The sequence below is a fragment of the Pipistrellus kuhlii genome, unplaced genomic scaffold, assembly GCF_014108245.1.
Source record: "Pipistrellus kuhlii isolate mPipKuh1 unplaced genomic scaffold, mPipKuh1.p scaffold_m20_p_18, whole genome shotgun sequence".
NCBI lineage: Eukaryota > Metazoa > Chordata > Mammalia > Chiroptera > Vespertilionidae > Pipistrellus > Pipistrellus kuhlii.
The window spans coordinates 13,495,905-13,508,441 of NW_023425493.1; the positions used below are offsets into that span (position 1 = coordinate 13,495,905).

At 46.8% G+C, this 12,537-nt stretch overlaps 1 protein-coding gene and 1 long non-coding RNA gene across 2 annotated transcripts in view; one reads left to right on the plus strand and one right to left on the minus strand.

The window, feature by feature from the left end:
* PTPN14 (protein tyrosine phosphatase non-receptor type 14) overlaps positions 1-982 on the minus strand; it is a 137,812-nt gene extending 136,830 nt beyond the window's left edge. The window contains exon 1 of the mRNA XM_036441842.2: positions 369-982. The gene's annotated coding sequence lies outside the window, so the exon portion shown is untranslated. The remainder of the gene's footprint in view (positions 1-368) is intronic.
* Positions 983-10,859: 9,877 nt separating this feature from the next.
* Positions 10,860-11,858, plus strand: LOC118721560. Its single transcript, XR_004988770.2, has 2 exons — positions 10,860-11,204; positions 11,560-11,858. It is a non-coding gene; the product is annotated as an uncharacterized LOC118721560 (long non-coding RNA).
* Positions 11,859-12,537: the final 679 nt, after the last annotated feature.

Below are 12,537 nucleotides of genomic sequence, written 5' to 3' on the forward strand. Positions count from 1 at the left end.
CCCCAGCCCCTGGGCATCGCCAGCTGCCCTTTCGAGGCCCAGTCTCATGCCCCCCCGCCGCCCCCCAAAAAAGCAGGAGAATATGAGGAGGACGGGGGCTTGTGTGGGTTTAGCCACAAGCTCTCCTCCAGACGGCTCTCACCTTCCTTCCCCCTTCACTCCCCAGACAAGCTGTGCGCCTCGCAGGGGACGGCTCCCCCCGCAACAGCCAACTCCCGCGGCCCGGGCCCCCCCGCGCCCCCGCAGCCTCGTCCGCGCCCGGAGCCGCCACCGATCCCAAGTCAACGTTTTGCCAGCCTTTGCCCAAGTCCACCGCCAGGCGCCCCCCCAACCTCCGGCCCGACTCCCGCGCCCCAGACGGCGCTTACCTGCGCTTACATGGCCCGGCCGGAGCCCCGGAGTCCCGCGCGGAGAGGCTGTCCCTCCACGGCCGCGGCGGAGCCCCAATTCCCCCGGGAAAGGGTTCCAGGGGCCGGCGGAGGAGGGACGGAGGGAAGGAGCCGGAGGAGGCGAAAGGGGAGGGAGGAGGGTTCCGCCGCGATCCGGGCGCCCGAGTGCGCGCAAGGGCGCACGGAGCCCGAGCCCTGGAGAGCCCCCGAAGCCCGGGGCGTCCGGCCCGCGGGAGGGGGGATCGGGGCGAAGCCAGCAGGCCGGGGAGGATGGGGAAGGACCGCCAGAGGCCACTTAGTGTCCGCGGCTCCCCGAGGACCAGAGCCGGGAGAGCTGGCAGCAGCAGGGCGAGCCGGAGCGCAGCAACCTGCCCCGTGCCAGCAGCGCCCGCCCGCGAGGGAAAAGTTGGGCAGAACTTTGAAGGGCCGGAGAGCCCGAGTGGCAGGAAACGCGAGCCGCCGGGAGAGGAGAGGAGAGGAGGGAGGAAGGGGCCGTGCGAGTGGGAGGGGACGGAGCAGGCGCCGGCGGCCGCGGTTCCCCCACCCCCGGGCCGGCTCGGCGGCGCTGGGGGCCGGGAGGGAGGCGGAGGGAGGCGGAGGGAGCGCGGGGCGGCGCGCGGCCGGGCGGGAGGAATGCGGCCGGGAGGGCGGGCGGGCGCGCGCGCAGGGAACGGGCGCGGCGGGACGGGGGCGCGCGGCGGGGCGGGAGGGCGGGCGCGCGCAGGGGGCGCGCGGCGGGCGCGGGAGCGGAGGCGCGCGGTCCCCGGGGACGTCACGGCGCTGGAATCCCAGGAATGCCGGGCGGCCCGGGCGCCTTCCGCAGGCCCCGGAGCGGGCGCGCACTTTTAACGTGGCAGGTTGGGGGGAATGGGGGGGAATGTTTGTCAAGGTGGGGACGGGATTAAACTCCCTGGAGAGACGCAGGGGGTGGCGAAGGAAGAGCCACCGTAGCCGACCCCACCTCGCGGGAAAACGGGAAGATCCCACCGAGACCTCGGGAAACCGCAGGGGCAGGACCGCGGCGGCGACTTGGCCGATCGGGCCTAGAGGCAGCACAGTCCGTCCTACAGCGGGAAGCCCTCCGAGCAGGACGTGACCCTGCAGCCCCTGCACTGGGGACAGACCGGGAGATAGATGATAGGTGCCTTCACCGAGTTCTCTCTCCGGGACACCCGGCACCTGGGGGCACTGGACCTGCTGTCTGAATCCACCCACCTCATCCCGCACACACACCCCTCTCCTGGAATCGCAAAAGCCGTTTCTTCGCGCCAGGGGTTGGATAGGTCGTTTTTTCCCGGTTCTTTCCAAGCCACAAACTCGCCCCACCCTGCCAGGGGAGGCAACTTCCTGAGCACTTTCGGAGGTGGAGTTAATGGCCCGCAGCCGGTTGGATGGGAAAAGCACGGAGCCAGGAGAGGGACCCAGGGCGGTAGGCCTTGCCCTGCTGGTGACTGATTGGATGACTGAGGAGTATTCCAGCCTAAGAAAGCCTTGGTTACTGTCGCCGTAGAATGTATTGCCTACGTTTCTGTGGTCCTTTGCATTTACTTGAAACATGCCTTAGGGATCAACCAGGACTCAAAGCCCAGTCCTCGCAACCTTTCTTAGACTGAAAAGGATCCTTGAAGTCATTGTCACAAGATACTCTCCCGGATTACTTCACTGTCCCACAGTCACAAAAACTCTGGGCCTCTTGAGGAAGAGTATGGAGAAACCAAAAAGCAAGATCTACTATACCCATCATGTGTAAGTGTGTAGGCGACTGTCTTTTTTGAGCATTTGACAATTTCCAGAATTCTAGGAAGCAGAGAAGACGCCAAAAGGGAGGGAAAGGGGAAGGGTGAAGAGAAAGAAAATCCGTTTCTCAAACTTCCAAGGAAACAGCCGGATAGCTTCAATGTGGACTTGCTGGGTTTCCCAAGAAAATTAGGGAGTGCCTTACTGTGTGGTCCAGGAAGTGTGGGAAGCACTTTGCACCCCGCTGTCATTATCCCCATTTCCTAGATAAGGAAAGTGAGGCATTGGAGTAGCTCTGTATCTCACCCAGGGTCACACAGCAGTCACATCTGATAGTGGAGCCTCGTCTGGTCTGGCCCAAAAATGCAAGCTACTTATCTCTTCAACGTTTGAGCAAAACAGAATTAAGGTTAAAAGATACGGAAATACCTGCGGGCTTCCCAGGTAAAACCCAAGCGCCTGCTCTTCCCCTGAGACAGTAATGCCCCTTGGGGTCTCAGAGGAAAGGAAGTGGCCTATGTGTGTTGTGTAAAAATCGCTACGATACCGAACTCCCAGCACAGCAGCTAAGACAAGTGTGAAGAATGAGCAAAGGATGTGCTTGGAGACAGGCTTCCTTTTTTTAAATAGGAAGTCCAGCTTGAAGTGACAAAAAGCCTTTTCATTCTCTGGGTAAGTATGTAAGAGGGAGTCACAGGCTTCTTTCAGAAAGGAAAAGAAAAAAAAAAGCAACCCTCATCTCAGTGTGTAGCAGGGTGAATGGGAGCTTGGCTGAGGGGATAGGTCCCAAATACATCACTTCGGATTTATCGAAGTATTTAATACTTGACAACTTTGTCAGAACCTGTCGATACAAAAAACTCCCAGAGTATTTCAACTTCCTGCAAGCCTTATTTAAACTACAAATGCAGGCAGAATCTCCTGGGCCTCCATGACTCCTCCTGCCTCAGTGTGTGCCTCCTGTCAATCTATTAATGTTACACCTTCAAAACGTCAAAAACACTGAAAGCAACACAAACCAAGCTCCCCAATCAGAGCACTCTGGAGAGGAAGGAAAACTGATGATTTCTAGGGATCTACTCGTTGTTCAAGTCTTATGTATGTAATTATGATTGTTTCGTTGGTTTTTACCCTCCGTCTAATTCCAGTTCCTAAGTGGATATTTGGCAGTGATAGAGGGAAAGAAAGGGGGAGCTTTTTCAAGATATCCATCCTCTCTGTACCCCCTGCTCCCATAGCTTATTCAGCATATTCCCTGGGTCTAAGGAAGAGACTTGGACGGGTGTGTACTTGTGTGTATTTATAATATTTTAGGCAGTATTGAGATATAATTCACATGCAATAAAAAGCCCAAATCTGGTGTCCCTATAATTGATGGTTTTTCATATGGATACATCCATCACCCAGATAAGGATAAAGAAAATCCACCACAGAAATGTCCCTTTTGTGACATCTTAGAAAGTATTACCTCTCCAGGTTGACTTCTACCACCGAAAAGGAGTTCTGCTAGTTCTCAAACGTCCTTTAACTGGAATTATGTTGTGTGAGTACATGTCACAATTTGCTTCTTCATTCCCCTATTGATATATTGGGCAGGTATATTTTGAAACATCTCCCAACTTTTCCAATTCAGAACCACTGACATAGCAAAAATATAATAAGATAAGCCTAGATTATTCTACACCTACAAAAATTATTAAGTGATAGACAAGGAAAGAAGAGAAGATTTTAGAACAAATTTAAGAGGACTTTAATGGTTATATACACTGAGTGGCCAGATTATTATGATCTCTAAATGCGTAATAATCTGGTCACTTAGTGTGTGTGTGTGTGTATGTGTGTGTGTGGTGTATACATATATATGTATGTAAATATATATGTGTGTGTGTGTGTGTGTATACATATATTAGAGGCCTGGTGATAGATAGATAGATAGATAGATAGATTGATAGATAGATATTTTTTTAGAGGCCTGGTGCATGAATTCGTGCATGGGTAAGGTCCAGCCAGCCTGGCCACGGGGAAGGGACATGGGCAATTGGCCAGCCTGCCTGCCGATCAAATTCCTGGTCAAGGGGACAATTTGCATAATAGCCTTTTATTATATAGGATATACACTGAATGGCCAGATTGTTATGCGTTCAGAGATCAAATAATCTGGCCACTCAGTGTATATTCAGAGCTTCTTATCAATAAAAACAAAGTAGGAAATTAACTGGGATATGAACTTTTTAACAGCTAGTGGTTTCTTAAAGCTACCTGATTAAAAAGAATGGTCACGTACAGCCACATACACATACACAGCACTGCTCCCAGAGCTAAAATAGTCCACAGTGTGACTGGCAGCCCCAGAATTGTGCAGCCCCAGAGTTGTCCCAGATGTGATGAGCTCTCCCTTTAGAGAGAACTTCATGGGATCTGCTTGGAAAGAATCACTTCTCACACAGAAGACAGCCCTTCCTCCTTCCTAGTTGCATCTTTGAGGCCCTTCAGTTTGGGGAATTAACGGGGTCCTCCAACACCCAGCCTTTCCACCAGTTGACTAAGCCAGGAAGCCACACTACTCTCAAATATTGATAAAATGATAGACTTCTGTGGAGGCATGGATAAGATACCAGTAAAAGTGCACAAGGTATATTTGGGTTCGCTCTCCAGGCTCACCTGCCTCCATTTCATTCTTTTTTCTGATATCTGAACTCTCATTCCTAAAGCCCCCTCATCTCTGGCCACCAAGCCTTCCGGTCATTACCTCTCCGGTTCATTTTCCTTCCTTTTTTCCATCTGTCAGGAAAAGGCTCCCTGCCTTCCAAAGGGGCTACTTCCTGACCTGAATCAAAGGAGAGAGGGTTCCCCTATCCATACCTGCCAACGGAGGCCCCAAATGAATTATCTCCTCGTTGCCTCCTTCAGGAAAGAATGTCAAAGGTTTTTAGTTGTATTTTTTTCAAGCTGCTAGGAGAAAGGTGGATCTGTTTTCCTGGATAGTGTGCCAGCTGCACCGGGCAGTGATCCCGGAGTCAGGTACCAGTGGGCAGACTGGCTCTAGACAGATTACAAGTTTTTTCAATAAAAATCTGCAAAATTAAACCAATTGTTTACTCTTTAAAAGTTCCACAGGACAGCAACATATATTAATCAGGCAACTCTAGAAAAGGTAATTCACACCCATTATTGGTACTTTCAGGAAGTTGTAAAAGAAATGAAACCCAGGCCCTATTAAGTATCTTTCCATGTTCCATGTGTTCATTATCATTCTCTACTAATTTCACCTTAGGTTGCAAGCACCCTTTGAATCATGTCTTCAAGGTATGAGCTTCCTGATCATATTCACCAGGCTCAGCTTGCTGACTTTCCCCCCACTTCCCCACCCCCTCTCTCAGCACCAACCTTGCTTTCCAGCTTTTCCTGGCTTGACGGGAATGCACACATCCAATCATCACCATATCCTCTTTGGGGCAAAGTGCCAATGAAGGGTGTACCCACCCCTTATTGCTGAAAACCATTATACAAAAAAAGCTTTTACTACTGAAATCTCTTCATTTTTACGTGAACACTTTAAAACTTTGTAATGGGATAATCATATAAAAAAAATCACTCTCCACAGTCATATACATATGGTTGTTAAAATAAAAAACACAATCTAACGTTGTGTGCAACTGATCTGGTAGGTAGAAAGTGCACAAGGTACAAATCCTTTGGTTTCCAATGAACAAAACCCCACTTCAAATTGTTCAAGCCAAAAAGGAATATATTGGCAGGATACTGGAACTTGGAATCCACGAGAAAGAAGAATAGGACCAGAGAACCAAAAAGATACTCTACTTCTCTCCTCCTGGCTGGGGGTCATATCCTCCTCTTGTGAGCATATCCAGGTTCAACAGCCATGCGTCCCTGGGCAAAGAACTAAAGCTCTCACTGCTGGATGCCCTCACCAGTAAAGGGGGAATGGTGAACATATCTGCTTCATGGGGGTGTAGTAATGACGAGTCAATGTATGAAAAACCCCTAGAACAAAGAGTACCTGGTACACGCTGAGCTCTCAATGCTACTTATTAATACTATCATCAACCACATTCTGTGTCTGCAGGCTGGATTCCTCTCCTTCAACGGGGATTGTATCTCAAATCCAAATTGCCAAGAGAAAGAATATGGCTTGAGTTGTCAATCTTGTGTCTTGAAGAAGGACAGGCTGCTATGGCTGAGCCTAGCTCTTTGGGTGGGAAGTCACTTCTCAAGGAGTGGCCCAGGGGGACAATCTGAAACCACACCCATAAGGGAAAGGAGAAACGTCTCGTCAAAGAGAACTCCATTCACTCTGTAACATTCTACACCGTCTATGCAAAAATGATTTCTCCTGTGGGGAAGGAAGTCACCTATGAAGGTGAGTGACAGAGGGAGGAGGTAAGGGAACCAATGTCCAGTAAACACTTGCAGTGCTCCAGGAACAAGACTAGGTCTTGTATATGCATAATTGGAGGTAATCCTTGTGAGTGTTAATTATGCCCATCCCCGAGGTAACCTTACCTCACCCCGCAGGCTGGGGTGTCCGTGTTCTGTAGAAAGGCATCCCAAACACGACCTGACCTCTCTGTCCCCCAGCGAAGGTTGTTCCTTGTCACTAATCACAGTGGAAGGTTCCTTTGATGTCTCGTACCTCTCAGAGGGGTGTCTCTCAAAAATTCATATGTTGGAGTCCTAGTGTGGTTAGATTTGGAGATAAGGCCTTTCAAGGAGATCAGGTTAAGTGAGGCTGAGTCCAGGGGAGGCAGCCAGGAAGCAGCGGGGTGTTAGGGGAGATTTTGATTTAGTGGTGAAGTCACACTTTCTGGGAGTGTAGAGTCATTTCTGTCCGCAACGTTAATCTCAAAAGGTCAGAGGTACCCTCGTTTCTAAGAAGTTATGAATCTGTCATCCATGAAATGAGCTAAACTGTTCTTTATCCCATTTATGTCCCCACCTGGGCCAGCTCTCAGGAAGGTAACAGCTCTAGAATTTACCACGGCCAGCCAAGGAGCCATCAACACCTTCATGGAGTTGCATGAGGGCAGGTAAATGATAGCTGTAATTATCCCCGTCTAATCTCTAAAATACCTGCCTGTTGCCATTCTGTGGCATGATGCTGGGAACAGGTGCTAGGTTGCCGAGAGTAACTGGAAGAGAGAAATTCTAAGTGGAACCTTGAAATCATGGTTCATGGGAGATAAAGGAAGGACGGTTAGGCACACTATTGTGAGAAGCCAAGTAAGCCAGGATGTTTCTGAGTAAAAAGTCAGTAGATCTCCCTTTTCTTTATGGACAGCAGTGGGTTAAAGTAGTTTTTACACAAAACACAGAGTTAATTCTTTTTTTTTTTAATATATATATATATATATATATATATATATATATATATATATATATACTTTTTTATTGATTTCAGAGAGGAAGGGAGAGGGAGAGAAAGATAGAAATATCAATGACAAGCGAGAATCATTGCTCAACTGCCTCCTGCTTGCCTCACCCTGGAGATCGAGCTCTCAACCTGGGCACGTGCCCTAACCTGGAATCGAACTGTGACCTCCTGGTTGTTAGATCAACACTCAACCACTGAGCTATGCGAGCTGGGCTATTCCTGTATTATTGATATTTATTTATTTATTTATTCATTTATTTATTTATTTGTTGTAGTATTCTTCTTATTATGAAAATTTATTTTTAAATATATTTTATTGATTTTTTTACAGAGAGGAAGAGAGAGGGATAGAGAGAAACATCAATGAGAGAGAATCATCGATCAGCTGCCTCTTGCACACCTCCTACTGAGGATGTACCTGAAACCAAGGTACATGCCCTTGACTGGAATCAAACCTGGGACTCTTCAGTCCGTAGGCTGACACTCTAGCTACTGAGCCAAACCGGTTTCGGCATTATTTTATTTTTTAATGTAAATTAAACAGCCAAATGAAGTTGTCGACTAATAACAATGCAAATGAAAATACCAGATTTATGGTGGTAAAAACTGGACAGCCTTCCAAACGTATTGCAAATTCAGAGATGGCTGGAAAGTAAAAACAAGACCAGGGTGCCTTTGATTCTGACACGGGCAGCTGTAGGCAGAACACCCCTCTGAGAGGTATGGGACATCAAAGGAACCTTCCGCTGTGATTAGCGACAAGGAACAACCTTCGCTGGGGGGACGGAGAGGTCAGGTCGTGTTTGGGATGCCTTTCTACAGAACACGGACACCCCAGCCTGCGGGGTGAGGTAGGGTTACCTCGGGGATGGGCATGGCTGTGTAGGAGAGTCCAAAGCAGTAAATCAAAACCTCCCCTAAGACCTGGCTGCTTCCTGGATGCCTCCCCTGGACCGAGGGGTGACTCAGAATGTGACTGGCTCTGAGACTGCAAACATTCCTGAATTATTCCCACGGGCCTGGGCAAGGGCACTGAGAGGACTGGTTTGGAATGACTGCTGAGGATGGGAAGATCCTCACAGGGAAAAGCAATTGCCCAGAAAGCTCAATTTTGAGGTGTCTTTTACTACAACCAGGAGGCAGAGGTACCTTCTGACATACTAAATCGTAGAGGCTAGGAAATGTTTACTAATGTTTTGATTTACATGCTGGGCTTCCCTCTGTAATCGGCACCTTCGATTTTGTGGGACAGGCAAGAGCAAAGTTTCCAAATGGTGAAAGAGAACCTGAATGTTTAGTCACACATGAGAACACACATGATCTGGTCACGGGCTCTATTTCTGATCCGATTTGCAGCTGGTCTTCCCTGGGACATGCTGCCCCTGTCATACCCACACTCTGCCATTCCTTGAACATGCCAAGTCCTCTGTCACCTCAGGACCTTTGCAAGTTTCTGTTCCCTCTGCCAAGAGCTCCGCTTTCTGGCTTGCGCACACACTTCATTCCTTGGACAGACCTTCCCCAGCTGTCCTGAACCTTTTCAAACCCTATTCCCCTATTCCTTCACCCTGCTCTCGTTTCCTTGGTAGCACTCACGCTCCCTCATATTATATTATCTTTTTATGTTCTTTCGTTTATTACCGCCCTCCACAGAAGTTCCATTACAATAGAGATTTTTGGTTGGTTGGTTCACCAGTGCATTCTACTGTGTGATGCATAGAATATCATCAACAAATATTATTGAGTATGTGAATAAACTTTTAAAAATTCTTTATGTGAGCATATGCAGGTATTTCTCTGTGCTTAGAGTCCTACATGTATTATGTTATTTAATCTTTATAACCACTCTATTAGGTAGGGATTACAGTCTCGCATTTATAAAGAAATTGAGGATTTGAGAGATGAAGTAACTTGTCTGTTTGGGTTGTTATTTTTAGATTGTGGTTTATCTGTTGTCTTGTTGTTTTTGGTTTTTGTGTTGTTGTTGTTGTTGTTTTTTTTGGGGGGGGGTTGTTTGTTTAAAGGATCTTGAGTTGACGTATCCAGACTTACTTCCACTCTTTTTTAAAAATATATTTTATTGATTTTTTACGGAGAGGAAGGGAGAGGGATAGAAAGTTAGAAACATCGATCAGCTGCCTCCTGCACACTCCCTACTGGGTATGTGCCCACAACCAAGATACATGCCCTTGACCGGAATCGAATCTGGGACCTTTGAGTCCCAGGGCTGACGTTCTATCCACTGAGCCAAACCAGTTAGGGCTTATTCCCACTCTTAACACACTGTCTTTCTCAGTTCTTGAACTGCCCCTTTTTCTACTTATTTTATAATTTTCCTCCCTTTAGGCCCTATCCCTAACTTAATTTTCTTCTCCAAGCTGACACCTGACTGAGTAGGCCTAAGAAAGAAACTAATAGTTCAGGTATACACTTCAGCTACGTCACTGGCTGACCTCCTGGCTTTGCCATTGACTGTGTGACCTTGGGATATTCTTGGCCATTATTGTTGGAATGATTGGCCTCCTTCAATTTCCTGCTGCTCTTCTGGTGTGCTTACAAATACACTTTGACACCTGATTCTCCAAGTTTCTTTTTTCTTTCTTTTGTTCTTTACTCTGTCCTTTCCTGATGTCTCCTGGGGGAACCCCTCAATCTAATCTCCAGCTCATATATTTACTAGATACTTTATTTAAACAACCCATTAAAATCTTTAGTCAATAACAACAGAATTTTTTTTATTTTTAAATTAAAAAATTTTTATTTTTATTATTTTATTTATTTATTTATTTATTTATTTATTTATTTATTTATTTATTTTGCCCTGGCTGGGTAGCTCAGTTGGTTAGGGCAGCAGTCGGCAAACTCATTAGTCAACAGAGCCAAATATCAACAGTACAACGATTGAAATTTCTTTTGAGAGCCAAATTTTTTAAACCTAAACTTCATTTAACGCCACTTCTTCAAAATAGACTCACTCAGGCTGTGGTATTTTATGGAAGAGCCACACTCAAGGGGCCAAAGAGCCACATGTGGCTTGAGAGCCACAGTTTGCCGACCACAGGATTAGGGCATCGTCCCAGTATGCCAAGGTTAGGTTTCTAACTGCAGTCAGAACACATATAAGAATCAACCAGTGAATGTATGAATGGGTGGAACAACAAATCAATGTTTCTCTCTCCCTCTCCCTCTGTAACTCTCTCACCTCCTCAATGTCCTTCTCTTTCTAAAATCAATCAATCAATAAAAACTCTAAGAAAATTTAATTTTTAAAACGTTATTGAGGTATAATTGACAAGACTGTAAGATACTTGAAGTGTACAACATGATGATTTGAGGTTTGTTTTTTTAGATTCCAGTTCTAAGTAATACCAGGCAGTATTTGTCTTTCTCCATCTGGCAGGATTCATTCTTAGTATTTTTAATTCTTTTACTGAACTGCCTATTCTCACTCCATGTTTCCAGTATCTTCTGCCATGTCTTCAAGCATATTTATTATTCTGGTGGAAAATTCCTCTCCTGTTTTCCATGAGTTCTGCATTCTCTGGTATCCCTCAAACTTGCCATGCTCGGAATTTGCCCTCTGAGCTCACCTCTGTTCCCGTGGGGCCATGAGTCGCCTTGATGAGTGAGCTGCATCCTGGAGAGGGGAAAAATCTAGCCAGCTTGCGCTTCCCCCGAGTGAAATGGTGTGCGTGTTTATTGCTGTGTGCGTTGGTGGGAGAGGTATCCAAGGAACTCTAAACCATCTCTTATTGAAGGCAGGAGCTCTGATTACAATGGATGCCCACAGAGGGGTAGGGGCAGCACGTATGTGGAGGGAGCTTTCCTGGCCCTGGGCAGACCAGCTACACGGACCGCCATGTGCTCATACAGATGCCAGTCAAAGCTCTACCTTGAAGCTGCCCATGGCTTCTAGCCTGTACCCTGATCCCCTACCTCCACAGTACCAGGAGGGAGAAGCTGCCCACGGCATTGCAGGGGTGCGGGAAAGGCATAACTAAAAATTGTTTTCCCAAACCTGGTTCCTATTTGTGACCCCAGGCCCTCCCTGTCCCTGGCCACCTTCCCTGCCAACGAACGTCTATCTGCTTGCTGGTTACTAAGCACAGCTCTGAGGTCTCTCATCTCCTCTGACGTCCCTCCCCAGGGGAACACTCCTATTCAGGTAAGCCAAGTCTAAAATGGAAAAGCTGTCAATGCCGCTTCTGAGGGCCTTGGAACACTGATTAGATATTAAGGAATAATGAAGGCTTTTAGACATGATAACCGGTACTGTGTTTATGTTAAAATAAAGAGTTCTCCTCTTTTAGAAATACATACTAAAATATTTATAGTTGAAATGTTGTATATGGCTTTTGCTTCTGAATAAAACAGCAGGTGGGAAATGAATGGAAATATAGATAGAACAAGATCGGCAATGAGTTTATGACTGTTGGAGATGGGTGGTGGATATATGAGAGTTCATTATACTGTTCTGATTAATTCTGTATAAGCACAAAGTAGAAATATTAAAAGCCTAATAATAAAAGGTTAATATATATATATATTCTTATATATATTCTTATTTTCAACAATATTGAAGTACATAATTAAAAGTGGATTGTTGCCCCGGCTGGTGTGCTCAGTTAGTTGGGCGTTTCCCCGCACACTGAAAGGTGCCTGTTTGATTCCCCACCGGGCTGTGGGGTAGATCCCCAGTAGGAGGCGTGCAAGAGGCAGCCTATGTGTCACTCTCACAGCGATGTTTCTCTTTCTCTCCCTCTCTCTCCAAAACTCAATAAAAAATATTTTTTAAAAGGTGGGTTGTCTGTTTTCATAACCCATTTTCATCTGAACATTCCCCGAGATAATCACTATAATTCCAAACTGATACAGGCAAGGTTTTTTTGTGTCACTGCACACACACACACACACACGCGCGCGCGCACACACATATATGGGTATTTTTTTAAATGCAAGAAAAAGCAGAGATTAAGTATAAGCTTTATATATTTTTTTAAATGCAAGAAAAAGCAGAGA